The sequence below is a fragment of the Acinonyx jubatus genome, chromosome C2 (assembly GCF_027475565.1).
Source record: "Acinonyx jubatus isolate Ajub_Pintada_27869175 chromosome C2, VMU_Ajub_asm_v1.0, whole genome shotgun sequence".
NCBI lineage: Eukaryota > Metazoa > Chordata > Mammalia > Carnivora > Felidae > Acinonyx > Acinonyx jubatus.
The window spans coordinates 91,098,686-91,124,141 of record NC_069384.1 but is presented as its reverse complement, the minus strand read 5'-3'; the positions used below and the strand labels follow the sequence as shown (position 1 = coordinate 91,124,141).

At 35.8% G+C, this 25,456-nt stretch overlaps 1 protein-coding gene and 1 long non-coding RNA gene across 10 annotated transcripts in view; both read left to right on the top strand.

The window, feature by feature from the left end:
- Positions 1–25,456, top strand: part of NLGN1 (neuroligin 1) — an 824,073-nt gene that overhangs the window by 464,258 nt on the left and 334,359 nt on the right. The gene's annotated exons all lie outside the window — the stretch shown is intronic.
- On the top strand, positions 22,023–24,082 carry LOC128315239 (uncharacterized). Its single transcript, XR_008297808.1, has 2 exons — positions 22,023–22,307; positions 22,338–24,082. It is a non-coding gene; the product is annotated as an uncharacterized LOC128315239 (long non-coding RNA).

Here is a 25,456-nt window from a genome sequence, read left to right as displayed (position 1 = left end):
ATATTAATAGAATAGCATGGTGTTCTTGCCCCCTTTAGACTACATGAGTCATGGCAATCAATCAGATTTGCATTCATAAAAGCCATGGTATACTGTAAAAAGCTAATATTGGGGAGAAAATAGAATTTAAAAGTCATACATAAGAGAAATGCATTTTGAGATTATACTTGAATTGCCATGAATATAGAAAGGAAAAATATCTAACAAAAGGTTATATCTTAAAAAAGAAGCTTCTGCTGACATTTATCAATGATCATTTCTCTGTTAAATTTCCCTCTCATTATACATAACAATTTTAAAAGATGTAAACTGTCAAAACCTTTATTTGTAAGTTAACCTGAAGATGTGTTTTAAGTCCAGCATTTGGCCACAGTTTAATCATTTAGAGGATTTTATTTTTATCATACATTTTGTACAATTATATTTCACCATACATTTTTACCTTACATTTTGCTTAAGTGAACATTGGAAGGACTTTTACTTTTCAGTTTCTCTTTTAGATATGAGCAGAAAAATTACCACAATCTCTTAGTACAGCACCTGACAGTGCTGTGCTGTAGCTAGTCTTTCCATAGCTTGCAACTCTTTCCAGTCCTGCATTCAGAGATGTTACATTGTTGCTTAAAACGAGCCATGGTTTGGAGTATTCACACAATGGAAATCAGCAAATGTTACAAATCAAGGCTGTTCTCCCCAGAAAGGTATGTATAAGCTTAGCCAGCATACCATTGATATTAGTGTGTATACACCTCTAACAATACAGTTAGCTGCTAAATCTAGGGAGACACTTGTACTGGTTCCTTATTTCTCTTATTGCTGTTGCTGTCATGGTGTTATTTTTGTTTGTTTTGGGTTGTTGCTTATTTTTGTTTCTTTTGCAGTTAACTGGGGACTTACTCATTTCTGCTGTAAAACTGCCACTATGCACTGTGGATCCTTTTTTAGTAGTAGGGTTGTATACTCTTCTGACAAGTCACCAACTACAAATAATCAGTGTAATAAACATACTATCAGCTACACTATCAACATACTTTCAGAGTCATCCAAAGACATTAAGCATACTGAACCTAAAGGAAAAATGAAATTGTCCTGTGGGTCATTCAGATAGAGCTTTAAGAGAACATTAAAAGTGATTGTAGCAATAAAAGTCAAGTTTGATCAGTGGGGTAAGAAGTCAGTTGTTTCCCAAAATAATAGAATTATTTGAAAATGTCAACTCTTAAAATAATTAAGCATAGAGAGGGAATGACAAAACACACATCTCTGAATTTTTTAACCAAATAATATTGACATGGAGCCAATTCCATTCCTTCTACTTTTCCTTCACTGCCTCATTCCAATCTCCATCAAATTGTGGGTTTCTGTTAGTTTAGCAGAAGCAGAAAGCTTGAGAGGTTGGGAGGCTCATAGCTTAAATAACCTAAAGGACAGCCTCAGACAACAAAATTTTGCTGAACTTGCTACAGTGTGAGAATAGAGTCTGCATTTGTCATTTTTGCAATTTGAAATGAACACACTGGAAGTTTTCAAACTAATTGGTTAAAAAAATTTCAGAGTGATGTGCATTAGTAGAATAATTTAATGTTTTTTTTTTCAAAAACATTTGGAATAAACCTAAAATGTTTCTTCTATGAAACTTTTAATTAGAAACATAGCTGAACTTTGTCCACTAGTTTGCAATTCCTAGCAAAACTAGACTAGCCAGGGTAAGCCAGGGCCTGACGAACTATGACTGGTAGACCAAATCTGGCTTACCATGTGATTTATATTTCTCCCGAGATAAGCATGATTTTTACATTTTTAAGTGAGAAAAATCAAAAGAGAATATTTTCTAACATGTGAAGATTATATGAATTTTCAATTTCCATAAACTTTTATTGGAACGTAGCCATGCCCATTCTTTTACATGTCTTTATGACTGCTTCTAGACCAGAATGGCAAAGTTTAGTAGTTGCAACAGAAATTACATGGCTTTCAAAGCCTAAAATATTTACTAAATGTCACTTGACTGAAATTTGCTTAAGCATGGAGTAAAATACACTTATTTTTTATTTGGTGTTTGATTCCATTCTTTTGACTTGAATCAAATTAACAAGATCAACAATTTTCTTAAGGATATCAAATAACTACATAAGTTAATTATGAAACATATAAACAAGGAAATAAGATGATGTATAGTCAGTCCACTGAGTTCATAACAAATCATCTGTTCCATTTCCTCTCAATAGTTTCCAAAGGCTTTTAAGCAGCTGGTGGATCTTCTACTCATGTTCCTTCCACAAAAAAGCATAGAGGATAAAAGGGCAAAGGTTTTTGGAAGTCTTTTTAAAAATGTCAGTAAAGATAATGCTCAAGGCAGAGATAATAAAGAGATCTTGTAACTATATTGTGTGCTATTTTTCTGTATATTGTAAGCATTAATTTGTCAAACGTATACTTTTAAAATATGCCCAAGTTTTATAAATTCTATTGTGGTATTATTTCATTTTTTAACACCAACAGCCTCAAATGATTGGAATCATCTGGACCTTCTGAGAGCCTGGCCACAGCTTTGAGTGTATCTGTTACAGCATAGGTGTGAATATAGCCTAATGTCATTTGTCCTGACTTATTTGCAAATGCAGCTAACCAGTCAGAAGAAGAAAACTAATTATCTCCAGATTAAGGCTAGCCAAATATAGACAAAAGTGGATTTTGAAAAATCATGAATTTCTCCCCATGATCCCTTTTTATTACTTTCCTTATATTACTAAATATGATTTTGAATAATTCTATCTCTGTCTCTATTCCGTGTAGTTTTCATAAATATGGGTAGAAGAGAGGGAATCTAAGTTCTCATTTTTAAGAGGCAAAATTTACTTAGGATTATCTATCCAAATCTCAAGCTATCTTGAGATCTTCAGAGTTTCAGGGGAAGACAAACACGCAAAGTACAAAGATTCAGGGATAGAATTGACACTGAGACAGGGCAACATTCATTTTGGCCAATAAAGTAATCCTGGTATATCAGTAAAACAATTCAGGTTTAATTATCATTTGCTTAGCATTTATCCTGATAGGAGAGTATGAGATATATTCCCCATATTGTGGCAGAGAGAACTGGGTAATTACAAAGTGACTATTTTAAGGTCACAAAAGCAATAACTAACGTAAGTCTGTCTTCTGATTCCAAATTCATATCTTTTGCAATTGCTTTTCAACTCTATGGTGCCAAGTTCAAGAAAAGCACCTTAAAAATTCTCTCTTAGGACTTTTGACCATCTGATTAAAATATTCAGTTAATGTCATTTGGCCTACCAGAATCTAGAATATAGATTTATTTCCCCTCGCTTCCCAGGAAACCTTTCTTCAGGGTTTAGCATGACACTGTGACCAAGAACAATTAGGAATTCACATGTGTGTGCTCCCTTTAACATGTACATGTATTGTGTGTGGCCCACCATGGTGTGTGTGACTGGGAAGGGAGAAGCAGTTAATATATAGACCCCCTTCTGAAATCAGTAACGAAAACAGAAATAGAAACAAAATACTTGGAAGCTAGTTACCATATTTTTGTTGTCGTTTGTGCGAATTTTTTAAAAGAATGTATTTTCTTTCAGGGGCTTGGCATTTCTTGCTATTGCATATTAGATTTGAGTAATATGAAATTCCATTTAAATCTGCTTGCAATCTCATTTTGGAGTTTATTCTATTTGTTAGCTGCCCCCTAAAGAATATTTCTTATTTTTCTTATTCAAGATTTGCATATTCTGTATATAAAATTTAGGTAAATGAGATCCTTATTTCTAAGATTCCCTGCAAAACGATAAAGGATTCTATTTTGCAAAACTGAAGTTTGAAAGAATGAAATCTCTCTTCGTGGTGCTCAAGACATTTTGAATTGATCACTTCATTTTGGAAACTGTATTGGGAAATGATCTGAATTTACACAGGGGCTTAATTTCTTTTTGAAGACTCGGCCTTCAAATGCTGTATAGTTTTATTGATTTACTTTGAGAATCGCTGCGCTGTCCTTCGAGAAATCTGAGCTGAATCAGAAGGACGTATTGCAGTTGCTGTGTCAGAGATGGAGCCATTTGTCTCACAACATTACACAGTATATATTGAAACTTCAGATACATTTTGCTTGTCTAAAATACAACTTTTATATTTAAGTCATTTTAATGACGAGCTAGAATAAAAACTAATGATCAGATCCTCTGGTATAGATCTTATTCTGACAAGTTTGCACTTTGCTTGGCATCCAAAATTTGGTTCCTTACTCAGATGGCCCTTGACTGAATATTATTTGAGTATCCTAATCCATGTTCATACTTTTTAAAAAAGACTTCCCATGTTTCCCATTCTTCCATATCCCATACTTTCACTTCTTATAGCCTGGATGCTTTTTCTTTAACTTTTCCAAATTTTAGTTTTTCTCCTCCTCTTGTTTAGGACCGATGACACACTTCGTTTAGGGATTTCAGCTTCTGTCTGTGGTGTTAACCTTCGCACAGGGATGGACACACGACTTGCCCATGTCTTCATCTCTCTCCTTGGTGGGTGAGGATTTCAGGACCGACATAGAAAGACTTGACCCTTGGCTCAAAAAATTGTGGCTTTTAAGAGAGTTTGTATGAGGGTAAAGAAAAATACGATATTTCAAAGTTATAGGTCAACTTGAGTCCTAGGAGTTACCTGTGTATTGACTAGATTTTCAAAAGATAGAAACATTCAAGGTTGTATTTATTCTTATGAATGACCTTTCAGTAACCAATGGCTATTCGGTTTTTAAGCTGGCAAGCCTCTGGCAGCTATATTTTCATATTTGATCATTAGTTATTTCAACAGACTAGATAGCTTTACTTTTTGTTTGTTTCCATTGAGGTAAGCATAGGGCAGACATGGAATAGTACCTTCTGGCTTGTTTCTAGGCCAGCTGAAAATCTAGAACATGATTTTAATTGCATTCTACTATAACTATTTTGTGAACCCATAACATCAAGTCTAAAGATGCTATCAGGAGCAGCCATTTAATAAATGTGTGTTTTGTGACTACTGTGTGCCAGGCACTATTCTGGTGTTAAAAACAAAACACAAGTCTGTGTACTTGTATTAAAGGGCTTTCATGGGTAAGGCCATGGGTAAAAACAAATACAGGACTATGGTTAGTGCTATAATAAATATACTATGAGAATTCTTGGGTTTATCACCTAACTGATCTTTAGTGGATCAGGACATACTATGCAGAGTGAATGTCATGTGTAAAGGTCTAGACAAGTTTAGCACAGAGAAGAGACTTGTGGAATAGTGACCAGGTCAGGAAGGGCATCTTATGTTCTATTAGGAGGTTTATCCTGGGGACAAAGGGGCACCGTTGATGGGCTTTTAGGAGGGCTATGGCCTTATTAGATCAGATCTGCAATAATCAGCAAGATTGGTGATCAGATCTAAGGAAAAGAGATTGCTATGGAGAGAAGAGGATGGTTCAGAGAGAGAACAGACCAGAATTGACTTGGCTATCGATGGGATGAGAAATAGTGAGGGAATAGGAGGAGTCAAAGTTAATCATGGCCTGGATGGATGAGGATCTTACTGTAGGAATGTGTGTGCCAATATTTAAAAACTTTTGCATGATAAAGATGATGTAAACTTTGTAATTTGACTATGTTGTATATTTCACTATTTGACTATTTATATGTATAAAACATAAACAGGTTTCTTTATACTCTTTAACAAGCAAAGCTCTCTATTACTTCATTTTCATATTTCCTTGCTAGAAGGGACAGATGGCAGCTGCAGATTGGGAAAAGGTGATTAAAAGGTAGAGTTCTCTATTGGTAAAGTCAGGCCTACCTCATCAAGGCAGCTGTACTGGAGGTAAAGGATATGGAAGAAGAGAAGGTAGGAAACTCTACCTGTGGGTATACACCTCCTGAAACAACGAAGCGGTTGCTGAAAGCTGGGACAGTTTGTCTTCTATTTTAAAGTCTCAGATGAGAGCCAGTGTCAGTCTCAGCCAGATTCCTTGAAATACTGTCATATATTTCAGGGAGCTGTAAGGAGATCTTTTATTACATCCTTTCAAATCCTGATGTGCCCTCTAGAAGTTGGCTTTAAAATACTTGTAGTCTTTCTTTTTTTCTCCAATGCAGACTCAGAATCCTTTTTTTTTTTTTCATTTTCAAGGAGCTACAAAGTTTACTTTTGAAGTAGAGATTTACTTTTCTAAGAAATGTTGAAGGTCTTCTATATGACAGTCCAATTTGAACTTTAAGAACTTTGTAATATATTCAACTTCTGTGGCTTTAGGCTGCCAATTTTATTTTTTGAAAAGTCAAACTAAGGTTTTTAGTCTGATATAAATTCTTGTGGGTTCCTTTAGGGGCCACCCATTATTTGTTATTGCAAGGCCTTTTTAAATAAAAGAAGTATGATGTAAAAATCTCCTTCTCATTTTTTTTCTGTTTCCTTTCTTCTTATCCCTCCCTTTCTTCTATTCATTTTCAGTCCAACAAATATTTATTTTTGAGTTTGGCATTGTTTTACCCTAGAAACTTGAAGAGAGTAAAAAGCTATTCCTACTGCCACATGATTAGAATCGCACCTGCTTCTCTCTTTTTAACTTTCACCTTTTTTGTTTTGTACCTTGCTTAATTTATTTTCTGCCTTTTTTCCTCATCAATGGACCATTGTTTATATGTGAATATAATTTTTTAAAAATGTTTTATTTGTTTATTTTGAGGGTGAGAGAGTATGTGCGGGGGAGGGGCAGAGAGAGAGGGAGAGAAAATCCCACGCAGGCTCCACACTGTCAGTGCAGAGCCCTGTGTGGGTTCCATCCCATGGACTGTGAGATCATGACCTGAGCCGAAATCAAAAGTCAGACACTCAACTGAATGAGCCACCCAGACACCCCTATAGCTTTTTTTTTTCATTTAATTTTCAAGTAGGCAAGCACAAATGGGTGACATGGGGTCCAGTGAATGTTTTCCTCTTCAACATGGCAGATAGAAGAAGATGTGGATGGCACATCTTTCCATTTCTTTTTCTGGATCACTTCTCCTTCCAGAAGGGAATGCCTTGGACCAGATCTGACCATATACAGACACATTTATTTGCATTTGTGGCTTTGCTTAGTAGTCACCAAAATGATGGTGATAACACTTGATAGAAAAATACCAACAGATGCAGAACAAGAGTGACCTCTTCTTCAGGTAGGTAAAGGATAATTTACTAACACAGACTGCATAAAGCTGGAGACACCACCGTGTTCCCAGTGAGGAGGCCAGGCCGCCCCTGCTTTCCAGTCCCCATAAAGTCCCTGATACTGCTGCTTCTGCCATTTTCTTGTGATGAAAATTCCATAAGAACTTTGGAAAAGCTCCCTTTTCTGGTCTCATGAGGTTTTGAACCTCCTTGGCTCCTCCTTGCAATAAAGGCGAGTTCTGGCTGCTGCCTGATAAAAGTGATTGGTAACAATTCCAGAATCTCCCTACATGCTTGCCCACGCTCTCTTTCCCAAGTGGACCATTGCCATAGCAGAATTAGGCGTCAGGCCTGCTGATGTCTATTCCTACAGGTTTCAAACACTGTTCATTTTTTACAGATGAATAACACTGCCAATTTCTTGGTTATTTTTTGTTGTTGTTCCTATTGTGTACAGTTTGAATTTGCAACTTCAGCTCAATTGTTAAAACAACTCTAAAGTGAGGGGAGCCAAACATTTCTTGTTAACTTCCAACCCCAATTTGTACTGCCTGTTTAGAGCAATATGTTAAGGAGAATTCTAATGCTTCACTCTGGTTCAGTGAAAAAGGGCTCTGGTCCATCAGGGATACATTCCATAGGCAAAGGAGGGGAATAATGGCATGTGTTCCTGATGTTTCCCATCCCTGGCCTCGCCCCATCCTAAATCTTTGAAAGAGAGGAAGACATACCTCTTGTGTGGCCTTCACTGGGGCATTCATCAGCCTGTTGGATGTTGGCTGTGACTTTACATTTCTAGATCTGCCAGTGACAATGGATGTGATATGAAATACAACACTTGAGGCATTTCAAGCAAGCACAGAAATGTCGGGTAAAAATAACAGAAGACATGGATATAGCCACACTTTCTCTAGCAGGTTTGTCTCTATGATTACAAGGAAGTCTCCGTGCATAGCCTTTCCTTGAGGCAAAATTATGTCATTGACATGGTAGGATTTGTGGGGTTCTGAAAATTCTTGCCATGACAGAAATAAAAATTTATTCCATCGGTTTGTGCAAGGTCCTTGAAATTTAATCACAGGGAATGTATCCCTGTGGTACACCAAGGAAATTGAACTCTCCTATGTAAATAGATTATAGAATTAAAGAACTCTTGAAGGGAGAAGGGATGTTAGGGTCACTGATTCCACTGCTATTGTTTTCTAGTTGAGGAAACAGAGGCACCCTAACCAATTGGGTCTCTTTAATTTCAAGGGGAAAGAAAACTAGTATTTATCCACTAGTTATTACTGACTGTGTTATAGATTAGGAAACTTAGAAGTAGAGAGTTTGAGTAATGTGTTTAAGAGCACACAGCTAGTCTTATAGCACACTTGAATCCAACTTTGGCCCCTAAACCTATATGGTCTATGCACAAGATCATATTGCTCTCCATTTTATTATCATAAAATGGATCACTGTCCATTTTCTTCACTATCCAGTTCACTTATGTGTATCTTACTCAACAGAAATCTGATCTCTGCTACTTTTGATTTCACAAGCAGATGATAAACTAATTTATGTCTCGTGTTAATTGTTAATAAGACTCAATGCTTTATAACACTTATTGTACACCTACTTTGTGAATGGTCTCTAGAGATATAAAAGAGATATCACTACTGCCCTGAAAAGTTCCAGAACATTACTGCATTGCCATCATTCTAGACAACCTATCACTTTTTGTGAACAAATTTGTGATAAATTATAACCATATTTTCCATCATTCCCAACACAGAGTCACTGTGGTCTTTGGGCTATTTCAAATCTGCTGCCTCTGTAGCACTGTATTTCTTTCCTTTTTTTTTCTTCTCTTTATGAAATATAAAAAATGTCCACCTTACCAAGGCTCTCTTTGATTAATTAATAACTTCTTGAAAATGTCTTTGAGGGGCGCCTGGGTGGCTCAGTTGGTTAAGCAACTGACTTCGGTTCAGGTCATGATCTCGCGGTCTGGGAGTTCGAGCCCCGCTTCAGGCTCTGTGCTCACAGCTCAGAGCCTGGAGCCTGTTTCAAATTCTGTGTCTCCCTGTCTCTCTGACCCTCCCCCATTCATGCTGTGTCTCTGTCTCAAAAATAAATAAATGTTAAAAAAAAAAAGAAAGAAAATGTCTTTGAAAGCCTGAAATACTAAGCAAATTGTGAACTATTTTCTCCTATAGCTTTTGGCATTTTTCCTCCCTGGGAACACTTGAAGGTCTTTCCCATTGTCTGGGCATCATCATCATTTAAAATTAAAGAAGTGGGATTGGTGGTATGAATTATCCACTTATTATTACCCCTGGTCAGGCTCAGCAAGCAGGAAATATTCAAAACCCAGAAAGCCTAGAGCTGTGCTTCACCACCAGCATCTCTCACATCACTTTCGGAGAGGATATTTAAGTGTAAGAGATTTTGTTGTTGTTGTTATTTTGGTTTTTTGTTTGTTTTCCCCAGGAAGTCCTTGTTATTTCACATTGAAACATAATGTCAGGTGATACCCTCTGACTTTGAGGTACCATTTAAAATATGTATTTCCCTTCCAGTTGTTGGAGAACAGACCTGCATGGCATTTCCAGAGTCCAGATTCCACAGATTTCTTTAGTGTCAAGGACAAACACTATTCCCCCCCACCCCACGTTCCTACATTTCTATCCTCAAGCTAAGTCATTTTCTCTCTTCTTTTTCATATAAAGAGCTGAGAGTGACAGTAAAAGAAGAGTATCCTAGAGCAGGTGTAACTTACAGTTGCTTCAATTATTTTTCACCTTTTCACCAACTACAGAGCTAAGAGGAGAAAACAAGGAACATTTGATAGAAATGATAAATATGTGTCAGTTAAAGCTCTTAAAACAAGGAAATAAAGGCATATTTATATTGACTAAATTAGAACAAAAACAACATTTAAATGTTAATACCCAGACTAGTTTTCAGTAAAAACATGACACTCTGTAGTTGCTCTTAAATTAGGGCTGCACATTAGAACCCAGTCGGCAGTTTTTGTGACTTACCAATGCCAGCCCTCTATCTCCACCCCCGATCCTCAGGGATGGAGCAAAACATGCTTCTGGAAAGTAATTTTCATAATATTTAAAAGACTCCAAAAATGCTCACATCTCCAAACCTCATAATCCCACTTATGGTAAATTATCCTAAAGAAATAATTCATAATAAGGGGAGGGTACGTGAGAAGAGTTCACAGTTATTTATTATACATCAAAATTTAAACAGCCTAAATATTTAATGGACAATAGTAATTTCTCTCCCCATCACCACACACCCACCAGTATAACACCACCTGCCTATGTGGGGTGGGAAGCCTATGTAATGCAGAGTTGGCTCTGGGACCAGGCCGAATGCAGCCTAATGGTAGCAGATTAGGGCTGGAAAAGTCAGGGACAATTGGTATTGATGTCATTACTGAAATTATATTTAAAAAAAAATAGACACTTAATGTAAATGACCAGAAGGAAATAAAAAAAAAATGAATGATTTGGTTTGTAGGAATAGTAGAATTGTGCAATAATTATTTTTCTTTCATTTTTAATTCTGTTAACATAATTTTAATGTCTGTACAAACATTTTTAATGGGAACTATTGGCAGGCTAAAGAGATTTTTTTTAGCTTTATTAATTAATCTGAAGATTAAAATGCAATAACATCAACTGGCCAGACTCAAGTACCTTAAGCCCGGTGCCTTAAGAATCACATTTGTCTCCACTGTCACAAAGAATCTCTTCCTATCAGTGGAAGAGGAAAATGGATCATTCTTTCATTACTGGCACACATTTGGATTAAGACATTGTCTCCCAAGATTAATATTATTCATTTTTAGGAAATGACTGGCATATGCATTTTATTATATTAGCTAATTTCTAAGTCAGGAAGTCCTTATGGAATTATTCAAGGCAAGAAAGATTTGATTGAGGGGAGTAAGGGAGGCTTAGTTAAGACAAAGAAGAACCCCAGGCTTTGGCATCTGGCACTTAGAAAGAAAAACAATGCAGAACTGCAAGCCCTGGACTTGACTAGCTAACAAGGCTAACAGTCTGTTGGTCTTCTTTTCCCTTTCAGATACTTTTGTTGATAAATTGCTCCCGGGGGCCTGCATTACAGATCATCCTTTATCATAGACTTTCCCAGACAAAAGCATTGCATGCTTTGGGACTTTCCCTTAACAGAATTCAATTCAAAAGGGATTGTGTACATGTGTGTGCGTCTGTGTATTTTGTGCTAGGTACAGTCCCTGGCATCCGAGACTTTATAATTTCATATCAAGATTCACTTGTTCAGTCTGCACTATTGAGCAACCAATTCACTTGAAGATACCAATTATTGCTATGGATTATATTGTTGTCTCATCTGTCAGGTCAGTGTGTGAGAGAGTTATTAGCTTTAAACCCTAATGTCAATGTAGTCTTCATCCAGGCACTTGAGACACTGGCATTGGTGTTCTGTATTTTTCTTCTTTTCCTTCCTGATTACTGGTAGAGATTCCAGCAAATGCAGTGCTTGTCAAACATTGGAATGCACACGAATCACCTGAGATCCTGCTAAAATGCAGATTATATTTCAGTAGATCGGGAGTGGTGCTTCAGATTCTGCAGTTCCAGCATGCCCTCCAATGATATAGGTTGTGTTGCTTATCCATGGAATATACTTTGAAAAGCATGGACTAAGGAACGAGACAAACCCTGAGGGACATAGAAAGAGAAATGCAGTCTTTTCCTACAACAATGTGAATATCAGCCTTCATTCCCCACTTCCAGTAATTCAAGTGATCATTCTTAAGTCTAAAATTTGAAATTTGCTACTATTTTACTCTGCTCTACTGAGGTTTTCTTTTTTCTTCTTTTCTTACCTCATACAGGAAAGAATATGGAAATAATGATGTAGATACTTCCTTAAATAGTTTGCATTTCTTTAACATTCTTTTATTTAGGTTCTGTGTATGGTATACAGATTTACATGCAACTCAAGCATATATATTTAACTGGATTTAAGATTTTAAAATTACTGAATTTTTATAAATAATACATAATGCTTTCAGCTAATGTATATATTATGTACATATAATGTGCTTGTTTGGAAAAAAGAGAAGCAATTATTTTGGTAGTGATGTAGCATAAAGAGTCTATATCTGGAGTCAGATACTTGATTTTAAGTTTGGGCTGTTTTAATTTCATTATAACTTTGGGAAATTTCTTATCTTCTCTAATTGTTCTTAATCATCTGTAAAATGGGTGTGATAATAAAGTGAGGGGTGTTGAAGATGAAAAGAGAAAATTTATGTGAAACACTTTGAAAACTGAAAGCATTTTACATAGTTGCTAAATATTAATTATTATTAAATTTTCATGTACATTGTCTGAAATCACATTATATTTTATTACATTTCACATGCCAATATCAATGAACTGCATTACATTTAAGCATAAGAAATGGAGTAAAGGAAAAAAGAAACACCTGCTAAACTCATCGTACCTCTGGAAAGAAAATAAACTGTTGATTTGTATCCACACAGAATTTATTAAGAAAGTAATCCCCTAAACAATAAAAATGTGCTAATTTTTGAGAAATAATTATTTAAGCTATTACAAACTCCAGTGCTTTTATAGCTCACAGTTTTTCCTCTAGTTTTACTATATCTAGTAGTTTATCTCAATTATTCAGTGACAGTAATACGTAAGTATCCAAGAGGTGAAATAAATCCCTATTAACCTTGCATAGAATGGCTTCTGAAAGAATGATCAAACTTCGTCAGAATGCAAAAATACTCCTTAAATATGATAATTCTTCAGATACAGTGACACAATGTATCTAATGAGTGAAAAATATTAATTTCCTTTAACTCTCCCCCAATATATGTAAATGTTAGCAAGCCTGCTGAAAAGGTTGAATCAGAGATGAGCTCAAAACTGTCAAGGAGAATATCAAAACGGCACCTTCTAGGGCATGTAGGCAAACCAAATACTTAGTGGCGACAGGCTAATTTATCATAGTGCAGTTGCGATGGCAACAACAGTTCTTGGTACCACGTGCCCCAAAGCAGTTTCTGTTGACTGGCTCTAACTGACTGTCAGTTCAGCAAAGGTTCCACTGTTTCCAGTGAAAGGGAAGAGAGAGCATTGATACTTGTTGAAAAGGCATAATAATAATAGTGTATCTCAAACCATGAAAGCGTCCCTTTGTCTCCTTGACGTTTATTTTTATTCTGGTTAAAGGGACCCCTCTAATTTTTGTTACACAAAGGCCCCTTATTTAGTCACAGATTAAATATGTGTTTCTCTGTTTACTAAGAATTCCATCCATGCTAAATAGAGTTGCAAGCAAATATTTAAATCTTCTATGGTAATAATATTTTATTTACAACGTGCTAAATTTTGAACAGCATTTTTCCAAGATTTTTCATAAAATCACAAGAAATCTGCTTGCATGAAATATGAACTAATAACTAAATTTCCCTGCATATAATTTTCTCACATGTAAAAAATGAAGCCTGACAGCATTCCCCTCTGATCAGAAAGAGCGTGAGATCTTTGGGAAAGGTAGACAATAGGTTTGCACATGATTTTTCTTGTCTCCTTTTCACTGTTATTTTCAGTGATGGGTAAGTAACAAGGCCCACAGAGATAGTCACACTCTTTGGTTCGACAATTCCACTCTTGGGATTCTATCTTGGGGAAATTCCACTAAATAAAGAGTTCTATGACATAGAGGAGAAAGAATGAGATTTGGAGCCAGATAGATATGAATTTCAAATCCTGGTTCTGCCACATGCTCACTGAATACCCTTGGGGAAGTATTTTACCTCTATAAGACTCCAGTTCCCTCATTTGTAAAACAGACTTGAGAGTATCCACCCTGAACGGTGATTGGGAGCCTTATAAATCATATGTGTTAAGTGTCTGGTCTATGCCTCGTGTATCTATCAGGGCTCTCAGTATGTGGTTCTTCTCAATGCAGCATCATCTATAAAGCAAAACCTCAAAAACAATCCATAGGTACTAAATTAGAAATAGAAGTTAGTAAATTCTATATTACTAAATTAGATATATCAACAGAATTAAATATAATGTAATCATAAAAGATTTGAATTTTAAAACTGACTTATGGAGGAACATTTATGATATAAAAATAACAATATTACATGGGGCGCCTGGGTGGTTCAGTAGGTTAAGTGTCCGACTCTTGGTTTCAGCTCAGGTCATGATCTCATGGTTCATGTCCGGCTCTGCACTGACAGCACTGAGCTTGCTTGGGATTCTTTCTCTCCCTCTCTCTCTGTCCCTCCCCCGCTCACCCTCTCTGTCTCTGTCAAAAATAAATAAATAAACTTAATAAAAAAATAATAGTATTAGAAATAGCAGAAGAAGAATTATGGGCTTTGTAATACACTATCATTATATACAATATACATGCATGAGGAAGGTAATTTGCTAAATGAAACTAGTATGGGTTATATGATTATAAGTGATTTCTGTATTTGTACAGAAGACCTCCTTTAAGGCACATTACTATCTCTTCAATTGAAAAAGATAATGAAAGAAAAGCATGTAGAGGTTGGAGTGGTGAAGTGAGCCCCTTCAGGAGTCTACAGCAACTAGAATGCATCCTTAATTTCCTCTTTCTCTTTTATTTAAGAAAACTCATTCACCCAAGCTATGGCAGACACTAAAATGTAGTTCTGCCAACACTTTTGAATATTTCCTTTATGTCCCCAGAGCAGTGCTGCTTCAAGTGAGAAACAGAAAAGAATTTATAAGAAAGAATCCATGTGTGAAAGAATTCCAGTTTATGTACCAAGGAGATAGAATTAGTAGAAGAGAAGTGGAAGAGTGAAAGCAATTTGCAAGGTTGCTTAAAAGGTGTGGTTTGCATTTGGAATGCATTTTCTTTCAAATTTAGAATTTAGACAGTAGATATCCTGGCATACGGGAAGAACAGCTGTAAGTCCACATTCTAGAGTTTTCCATAGGACTAAAAGTTCATTATAACCGCAAACTAATGATCACAGGAACTAAGAGCCACATGATTTTCTAGCTGAATTTTTTTAAGTAGCAGTAGAGCAGTTCATTGAATGCCAGGTTCAGTGCTGACAGCCCAGGAAGGAGTGAGGAAGACAGATAAGAAGGCATTGACAGAGGCAGCTGGGTAAGGCTCACAGTGAATGCTGACATGTTCTCCTCTCTCAACATTCTAACTAAATTGGCTAGAGTCCAGGTACTATTATCTACTCTGGCAAGGACAGGCCACATTTCACTTCATGCAAAAAGTATGTCAAACAGAAGAACTCAGTAATAGCTAAAGAAAAGTGCTTGATGCCATATATATATATATATATATATATATATATATGTATGTATATATACATATATATATATATATGTTTTGCTCTTTTTTTTTAAACTGAATTCTTACCAAGACTGCTCTGCTTCTAACCATGAGGTGATTCTTAATTTACCTGAGGAGTCTCTGTTAACTTGTTGTGTTTGCTGCTGTTTTAAAACAGAAGAATATATACTGAAGAAGGTTAAAACTATAGACTGAAACACACTCTCCTGTTGGTTAGTGAAAACTCCATCTCATTCATTGTTAGGGTCCTCTCCCCAGACCAGAATCACATCACACTCCAGTGGACTTACATGATATAATCGAAACAAGGATATGGTACTAAACCTCAGTCAAGTGTGGTTACCACTGGCATTCTCATTGACAAGCCAATGTGGTCTTTTGAAATTGGGGGGCCCTGTTCTTCCTTACGGTAATGAACGTGTCATATCTTTAAGCTGTGGTTCTGCCTTCCTAGTTCACCCCAAGATTCACCTCTGAGATCTCATCACTCTCTGACATGTGGCTAATTCCCACAGACTTCTCCCCTTCCCCAAATCCTGGGACAAATGACTTTCGAGTCAGAGGGAACTTCTGCTCCACTTCAACCTTTCCCAATCCCTTTGCCTTTTCTTCAAAGGAATTAGGCTTTTGTAAAACAGAGGCCAGTAGGACTTACAGACTGCCTCGTGGTCAGCCTTATATATCTCTAGAAGCAATGAAACATGGAGGCTACTAGAATAGAGAAAAGAAAAAAAGGAGAAAATACAGAGTGAGAGAGAAAAAATAGTATTATCCATAAGGTGCATACTTTCATGGCCCAAGACAAAGTACAAAGTAAAGAAGTTGTGTATGTGTGTGAGTGTGTGTGTGCATGTGTGTGTGGTTGTTATTGCTGTGTGAAAGTGAAAGCATGGAGGTGTGGGGTCTTTGAGACAGGGAGAGACTGAAGCAAACATAAATCAATAACTGCAAGATCACCAGGTTGAGTGGAGTAACGATTTGAGTTCCCTGATACAGGCCCTGCACACTAATGCTGGGTCAGCTCTAGAGATCACTGTTTCATAAATCAATAACTGTTTCAAGTTTATTTGTTTGGACTTTTTTTTAAGCTAAAAGAATGCCATACCTTGTTTGTGGTGATGTTCATTAGATGACGTGCCTATATTTGGATGTGGCATGGGATTTTATTTTGAATGACATATAATCTTTGTGCATTTAAAAATAATCAATGAAATTATTAATAGCATTAATTGTAACTTTTTAAAATCATGTACACTTTTAATTTGACTTTGGCCCTTTAGATTAGCTGGTTTGGGAGACATATTAACAGGGTCCAGATCACGGGCATGAATTTCTTGGGGCCTGGCTAACCTGACCCTGTTCCATAATTATAGATTATACTTCTAACCCCAACCTACCAGTTATAAATGCATTTTTCTGGTCTCAAGGATTATTTTGTAAGAGTATGTGAACAAATCAATGGAAATTGATTTCCTATTGGGAAAAAACTCAAACTTCATGACCTATATCTCATGAATAACCAACACCTTTGCATATGGAAGACACAATTCATTCATTCATTTTCAAGTGCAACTGTCTACATGGATGTCAAGATTGAACACATTTACATTAAAAGCATTGTTTACTCTGGGCAGATGAGTAGACTGAAGTCTATATCTATAGGCAGGAAATTTATTGATCTTGAATGAAATCCAATTAAGCTTTTCAACATTTTCCAAGAGCATTCCAGAAAGAAAAAAATATATGTATATATTCTCCTGCTAATAACCAGGTAACTTCTAGAATTATTTAGACCATTGGTAATACATTCTATTTAAAGTAATAAAGTAAAAAAGACCCATTTTGTCTGTTAAATCATGCAGATACTATTGTAAATTGGAGTAAATGTGTCAGAAATAGCAATGGGGAACCACAGTTTTAGAGGCTCCAGTCATGTAACTTGTAATCTGCTTCTCCTTTATTCTGGCCCTTGACTAGCCTTTTAATTTTTTTTTTTTTGAGAATCATAATGTCTTATTTTGCATCCAATGTCCATGTAGATTTTATTTCCAGATTAATGCTCATATTTGACACTTATTCTAATCTTTCTTATTTTTTTCTGATGTCATTTTTGGATTATAATATCATTTTAGGCTAAATCAAGATTGTGTGGGAAGGCAACACGTGAAAGTAACTCTTCTGAGCCTGTTTTCATATCTATAAAATTTAGATTATTTAGATATTTACATTTAGATATCTTAGGTTTCTTGTACGAATGAGATCAGATCAGCGCATTATATAAACTAATGCCGTGTAAGCATGTAGCACATAGTGAAAATACGTGCGGTTGTGCTTACTTATTTTGATCATCACTCATTGAGAGGTCTGCATCCAATTGCCTTTCAGCCACCTCACTTTTGCTGAGTTTGATGAGCAAGCTATTCAGAACTGTAATGATACCTGACAGCTACGTCATTTCATGTTGCAACACATCATGAAGCAATAAATAAGTGCAGTTAAGATGCCATATGAAATTCATTAAAAAGATTATAAATCCCCCACTTTGAAAGATATTAACATTGTACCGCAGGTATCATATCTGTTGTATTATGGAACTCTAAACACAACTTGTAAAACACACCTGTGGCATCCTAGAAATATGCTGTCCATCCATTGACTCATTCACCTGTTGATCACCCCAAGTGGAGAGACATTGGGAATAAGGAAATAATAAGTTCTGGCTTAAGGAAGTACATAGGAGAAGCACATAATTACAATGCAGTCTAATTACAGTTGACCCTTGAACAGCATGAGTTTGAGCTACGTGGGTCCACTTATACACAAATATTGTTTTTATAAATACAGTAGAGTACTGTAAATGTATTTTCTCCTCATTATTTTCTTAGTAACATTTTCTTTTCTCTCTATAAGAATATAGTATATAATATGTATGACATAAAAATATGTGTTAATCTACTGTTCATGTTATATAGGTAAGTCTTCCAGTCAACAGTGGACTATTCGTGGTTAAGTTTTGGGGGAATCAAAAGTTCTATGTGGATTTTCGACTGTGTGGGAGGTCAGCACCTTTAACCCCTGTATTGTTTAAGGGTCAACTGTATTGTATTTACTATGAAATGATTGGATACATGTAAAATGTCTTTGTATGTGTTGTTATAATAGTGACAATAAAGAATTACATGAAAGCCATTAGATATGATGACCAGTTAATCACTGGTGACTTTCAAGACAGCAATTTCAGTAGAATGGCTCTTTTAATGCTATTTTTTTATTATTGTAAAGCCTAAAGAGATACATATTTTAGTGAGAATTACACAAAATATATGGAAAATGGAGATGAGGCTGGTTTTTCACAAATGTGCTTGAATTTGATCAGATTATAAAAAGAGGGAATGTTTCATTTTATCCATAAAGGATATCCTGGTCTTATGAGGTTGAGGCCTCATTGCCTCCTGGAGAATACTGAGAACAAATCTGAAATGCTTTAATCAGCATAAATTTTTTGAATATAAGAACAAATGAATGTTCTGGATGGTTTCAATGATTGGACCAAACTGTCAAAGGAAGCAGAGGGCGGGACAGCAGACTTATTTTGTGACAATCTGGATGCAGTTTTCCCCCCAACCGCAGACTGTAATTGCAGAATAAGCTGATTTCTGGCATGCCGCTTAATTAAATGAGAGTAACTGAGAAATGGAAGAAGATACACATTGCTGAAAAACCAGTTCTAGCAAAGAAATCTAAGTGTACTCCAAAGGGAGAATCCACATGACAGAAGCTAGAGCCAAATTTCGAGATGAAAGATCTGATTTGCAGAATCAAATACTGCCTCCCTATATAAGGAGGAAGTTCATGGATTTTTTCATAAAGGAAGATTATTAGGAGAGAATAATCTTTTGGATTACTTTATATCTTCCTAGTTGATACTCTATCATGACTATGAGAATCTGTCCCACCTGGGATTCAATTAACTGTGTAATTATGGACAAACTTTGTGAGGCTTGGGTTCCTCTTTTGTAAAAATAGGAACATTAAAATACATAAAATAGTATGTGTGATGATGACTGGCATAAGACTAGGCACAAAATAAGTATTCATTTAATATTAGTTTAATTTTACTTTTATTTCTTATACAGAGTTGCATCGCCTCTTAAGAAAATAGCAAGAGCTAGAACATAAGTTGAATCAAAAAGCAGATTTTATGTAAAATTTGAAACAAGTAAATACACCTTTTTTTTTAACCTGTGTATTTTTCTAAGCCCTGACCTAAAATGCCAGTCCTGAGTTCTCTAGTGATGGGTAGGTCAATTGCTCCCTATTAAAAAAAAGATGTTCAGAGCAAAAGTAAGGCAGAAATGGTGGGGTGCCTGATGGCCTTCACTTTGTTCAAGAAACCTCATTTCTATGACAAGTTGAAATATTATCATCTGAAGTCAGGAGGGAAGCGCTCGAAAATTCTCACAGAGCAATCTTTTGTTTTTGTTCTTTTTTGTTTTGGTCCCTTAATTTATCTTTGGTGAATAACATGCGATTGTAAATCAACAGACTATGGTTCAAATCCTTTGCCTTTCTTTTTGTTTGTCTTTTTGCAAGTTAAACAAAAATTTAGTCCCTTGTTTATAAAACCATAGTATGAATACTTCTCTCTAAGGTTTTTTCCAGAATTAAATGAAATATTGAACGTAAAATGCTTACATTTTGCTTACACTGGCACATAGTAAATATATATACAGTGAATTATAGTGAATTGAAGTTGTTTATTAATATAAATAATACATTATTACATATCAAATGTGGGATTTGTAACTTTTAAAACATATATATATATTACTTTTAAAATATGTTTTTATGGGACTGTAAATGTACTTATTTACTGCTTCATGATGTATTGCAACATGAAATGACCTACTTATCAGATATCACAGTTCTCTGTAGCTTGCTCTCTATCTCCAAAAATATTAGACACCAGAATTTTTAAAATTTATAGAATGATAGCTTCTTTTAATTCATGTCTAGTCTTCACTGATTGTATCAGCTTTCGATTGCTGCTGTAGCAAATCACCACAAACTTAGAGGCTCAAAACAATGTAAGTAATTATCGTACAGTTTGGAGATGAGAAGTCCAAATCTCAAGGTGTTGGCAAGGTTGCACGACTTTCGCAAGCTCTAGTAAAGGATGTATTTCCTTGCCTTTTCCATCTTCTAGGGGCTACCTTCATCCCTTGGCTTTTGACCCCTTCTTGCATCTTCAAAACCAGTGGCCTAGCATCTTCAAATTGCATTTCCTGTCTCTGACTTTTGCCTCCTTCATCACATCTCTTCCAATTCCCATTCTCCCGCTTCCATCTTTCCCTGACAAGAACCCCTGTGATTTTACTTTATCCATTCACAGGATCCAGGATAATCTCCCCATCTCAACATCTTTAATCAAATCTGCAAGATCTTCTTTGTCAGTTAAGGTTATCTATTCAAGATTCTGGGGATTAGGACTTGGATATCTTAGGGAAGCCATTATTTTGTTTACTGCGGTGAATTTAAAGGAAAGTCTATTTATTCCTTAAGGTCGTAAAAGGCATATTATGAAAAAGATTCAAGTTTAATGTTCATATTCTCCTTTCCAAGTGTAAATCAAGAAGGATAGAGCCAAATCATAAGAGACTGTTAAAAACTGAGAACAAACTGAGGGTTGATGGGGGGTGGGAGGGAGGAGAGGGTAGGTGATGGGTATTGAAGAGGCCATCTTTTGGGATGAGCACTGGGTGTTGTATGGAAACCAATTTGACAGTAAGTTTCATATATTAAAAAAAAAGGATATAACAGAAGAAACTTTTATTGGATTTTTATCCTGTGACAGAATTGTGCAAGATAATTTACATAATTTCATAAAATTATCTAAGCCACACTCACTTTGTTAGTTGGCTTTACTCTATTTCACAGAAGAGGAAACAGGACTTGTAGGACAGTTTGTCCAAAGTCACCCAAATGGTGGTGGAATCAAGAATTTAGAACAAGCCTAGCCATATTTAAATTTGCATTCTTAGCATAGATCATGCTCTGCATATAACTCATCACATCTTCACCAGAATGGTTTAAGAGAATTCCTAAAATATAAATAAAATCTTCAAGGATTCCTATAATATTTTACATGACTAATTGCTTAGCCATTTCACCTGTGAGTTTATTCTCTACTAAACTAAAAATGGAAAACATGCAAATAGAAAATATTACTCTATTACATATGAAACTATTAAATATTTAGCAAAAGAGTCTTTTTGCTAAAAAGATTATTTTTTCTTTCATAATGGATAATTGATACTTTTTTCTAAGGTTTGCATAAATCTTAGAAGATATTCAATCCAAATTTAAAATGTTAATGTGGTTGCTGAAGAGCTTTGCAACTTTATTTAGTCAAACAAGTATACTGAAATGCTATTTATTTTTTAAGGTTTTGTAGAGGAACCATAAAGGCAACAATTTACTCATTGGTTACTGTTATCCTCAGCCATCCTCAAACTTGTAAGAATGTATATCTGACATCTCATTTGTTATAACTCCCTCCTACACTCAAAATATGAACCATTATTTCATTTCACTTTCTTGAAGATTCAATTTCTAGCCCAAGTGATAGGTTTTAAACTGTTCACGAATTCATTAGGTGATTATGAATCACCTAAATGAAGGAGGAAAGGTTACTGAGAAAAGGAAGGATTAAGTGTCCCAAGCCTTCCTTCCTTTTTAGTTCTTAGTTTGTTTTGAATGAGAGAAAGAGAGAGAGAGAGAGAGAGAGAGAGAGAGAGAGAGAGAGAGATGGAGGGAGAGAGAAATATCTGAAAATCGTTGTTCTAGCACTTTATACCTGGTTGACAAATGTATAAACATGATTAAAATGAGAAGCTTATAGTTTCAGGGGCACCTGCATGGCTCAATTGGTTAAGCATCCAACTTCAGTTCAGGTCATGATCTCACAGTTCATGGGTTTGAGCCCCACATCAGGGCTCAGCTGTGCTGACAGCTCAGAGCCTGGGGCCTGCTTCAGATTCTGTGTCTTCCTCTCTGCCCCTTCCCCACTTGTGCTCTGTCCCTCTATCTCTCTCTTTCTCAAAAATAAATGAACATTAAAAAATTTAAAAATAAAAGAAGCTTGTAGTTTCAAATACTAAATTATAAATTCTAGGAACATAATATAAAAGTGAATTGGATTTCAGCTTATGTGTTTCAATTTCAAGATTTATTGTTGACTTGTTTTTCAACTAAGATGCTTTCAACTTTTGAGAATTTAAATGAGTTCAACCTTAAAAATCCCCCCAAACAACTTGGAATTCATATGGAGCTCATAGCAACAGATTTCTTTTCAATTTGATGCTTAATGTACATACAGTGGAAAATAACGCAGTTGACTTTAGTAATCTATTGTTTTGTTTGTAGTGATTTATTTTTTCTGTGTTCAAGTTCAGTTGATACTGGGATTGCATTTAGAGACATTCAAAATGGTTTTCTTTCATCAGTCTAAATGCTAAGTTTCTTTTGTTTTGATTGTGATCAAATCTTATTTATTTTACTCTAGGAAATAATCATTGCTCAGCAACTCAAATTTAATTGAATGTATAAATATGAATTTCCAGTTCACTTAAGAGATTATCAAGGTGTTTTTCCAATAGGAAAGTACAATCGTCATTCAAGGAAGCAATTAAAGTGTGTATGAATTTTATGATGTGTCCCAAATCATACAGTGACTGTCAAAATGAAAAAAGGAACTGGAGACTCTTAACAACTAGTATGTATTTTCACCACGGTGTTCCTTCTTCTGTACATAAAAACTTTGACAATACAAGTATCAGAAATTGACATCATGAAGAATTAAGTGCTGTTGATCATTACTAATTGTAGCAGTTGGATTATTTGAATCACTTGATTGACCGAAACAAACCCCTAGGGCATTACTATTCTTTCTTGATGCTCATTTCCTATCCTAAGCAGAATATTTTTCCCTATGCCATTCCAAATGCATTATACCAACAAACACAGCAAGGCAAAGTTCAGGGCCTCTGCAACCAAGGTGGTTCTACACACTTCTTGGACTTACTGAAAGTGTCTTGTAATGGTGTTCCTTCATTAGTTGCTAAATTTATCACTTACAAAATAATATTTTAAGGAAACAGCCACATTGATCCAAGTAAATACAACTAGAAATCTTTAGGGAAAAATATAGAAATGGATTTTCTTTCTGACTTGGAATATAAACCAAGCTGTATGAAGAACTAAATATTTATGTTTTTTTATATTTTTGATCAATTTTCATTAAGAAACTCTCTTTGGTCTTCAAATGGAAAGGATCAAGCAACCCTAGGCTATTTGCCAAGCATGATAGAGGAACAAAATATATAAATATAGTTCAGGCACTGTGCCTCCAGTTGCATGTTTACTAACATAAATTCAGAGAGAATTATTTAATCATTTGTTTGCAAGGCATCTTCAAATGAGTGATTTAAGGTACATGGCCTAAAGGTTTTGAGGAATTGTCTCATGGAAAAATACAATAATTTTAGATTTTAGGGGGAAATTGGGCACTCAGGGGAAAATTTGATGGCTTGTTAGACATATGTTTGTGAAAGGTAGATTTGGAATGCTGAATAATGAGGAAATTATATCAATTCAAGTTGTCTTCAGATAAAAACAAAAACACATTGAATTGGCAACGTGCTAATCAAATATATATCAAGTGACTAGCAAATTATAGTAAGCATTTTTAATGATTTAATTCATATTGTAATTTTTGATCTAATATCAGTTCAAATGATAAGATAGCTCAATACGAAGAAAAGAAAAATATGGGTGCCTGGGTGGCTCAGTCAGTTAAGCATCTGACTTCGGCTCAGGTCATGGATCTCATGGTTAGTGAGTTTGAGCCCCGCTTTGGGCTCGCTGCTGTCCACACAGAGTCTGCTTCAGATCCTCTGTCCCCTTTCTCTCTGCCCCTCCGTGGCTCTCTCTCTCAAAAATAAAAAAATAAAACATTAAAAAAAAGAAAAGAAAAATAAAACCTATTTCCTGAACTCTTACTTTAAACAATATAATCAAGATAATAAAAGAATTTAAAACACTCAAATAAAATTATATTTTGATAAAAATGTCTTGATAGCTGATCAGCCCTGGAGGTCAATGGGCTACAGGCCAAGTAGATCAGAGGTCACAAAGTTGAGGCTCACTGTAGGCTAATTAAACATTGTGCCTATTCTGATTATTGATTGCTGCATCTCAACCCAACCCAGAACGTAGTGGCTTACAGAACAATTTATTTTTGAGCTGTCTCATGGGTCTGTGATTGACTGGTTTGACTTGAGGAGGATTAACATCTAAAATGGCTTCTTCACTCATGAGAGATGCCTCTGTGATCGTTTCTGAAGCCCCTCTGCAGCAGAGCAGCTTGGACTTCTTGCCAGGAGCCAGCCCAGAAGGCAGAGATTACAAACCTTATTTAGGTCCTGCTATGTAATTTGTGAAGCCTAGTGCAAAATAAAATATGGGCTTCATATTCCACCATCATTATAAATTTCAAGATGATGAGAGCACACCATTAAGCCAAACATGAGGCCCTTTGAAGCATAGGATCCTGTCTGGCTGTAAGCAGTCACATGCCCATGAAGCTGGCCTTGGCTCTACTAAAAGATATGTATGCTGGGGCGCATGGGTGGGTCAGTCAGTTAGGCGTCCTACTTGACTCTTGATTTGAGCTCAGGTCGTGATCTCACAGTTGTGAGATCGAGCCCCGCATGAGGCTGCACGCTGGGCAAGGTACCAGTTTAGGGTCCTCTTTCTCCCACTTCCTCTGCTCCTCCCCAGCTTGCATGGGAGCGTGCTCTCTCTCTCAAAAAACAAAAAAATCTGCAGCTGACACAGT